A 1017-nucleotide genomic window follows, 5' to 3' on the forward strand; every position below is an offset into this window, starting at 1 on the left:
TCTATTCTATTCGAATAGAATCGAATAGTAGAGTACAGTATCGTATAGGATAGTATCGTGTGGTATAGTTTGGTATAGTATAGTTTAGTGTCGAATAGTCTATTCTATTCTATTCGAATAGAATCGAATAGTAGAGTATAGTATCGTATAGGATAGTATCGTGTCGGATAGTTTTGTGTAATATAATAGAATCGAATAGTAGAGTATAGTATCGTATAGGATAGTATCGTGTCGTATAGTTTGGTATAGTATAGTTCAGTGTCGAATAGTCTATTCTATTCGAATAGAATAGAATTCGCTAACTGCGAACAGACGCTACGCAGCTGAAACCCACCACCAGAGACCAACCAGCCGAACGCCAGCGAGCGTGAGGGAGCCGGCAAACCCACTTGCCACGTCAGCAACACCCAGCAGCAAGACCACTGGACACGTCACCAACTAGCATACAACCGGCTAGCAACGAGACCCGACAAAATGCCACCCAAACAGAAGCAAGACACAAAGCAGGATGAGGACTTCCTGACCCTCACTCAAGTAAACGAATTACTCCAGCAACAAAAAGAGCTTTTTACTGCGCTCTTGCAACAACAACAGGAAAATTTCAAAGGATTTGTCAAGATGATAATCGACTCAACAAACTCACGACTTGACACTTTTACCAGGGAAGTCCAAGAAATAAAAACCAGCATCAACTTTACCCAAAAAGAGGTAGACGACATGAAAAAAAATCTAATCGGCAAAACTGGCCATTCCAAAGACATGCAAGCAGAAATCTACAAAATATGCGACGGCATGCTAGCATTAACAGACAAGATGGACTACTTGGAAGGACAGTCAAGAAGAAACAACTTGGTAATTGATGGAATTGAGGAAACACCGGGAGAAACGTGGACTGAAACAGAGGAAAAAGTTCAAAAAATCCTCAAGGAAAAGCTGCTGTTACAGGGACAAATTGAGGTGGAGAGAGCTCACCGCACAGGAAGACATGAACCTGGAAGACCTCGACCAAGGCCAGTT

The sequence above is a fragment of the Hippocampus comes genome, unplaced genomic scaffold (genome assembly GCF_001891065.2).
Source record: "Hippocampus comes isolate QL1 unplaced genomic scaffold, H_comes_QL1_v1.1 scaffold302, whole genome shotgun sequence".
In the NCBI taxonomy this organism is placed as follows: Eukaryota; Metazoa; Chordata; class Actinopteri; order Syngnathiformes; family Syngnathidae; genus Hippocampus; species Hippocampus comes.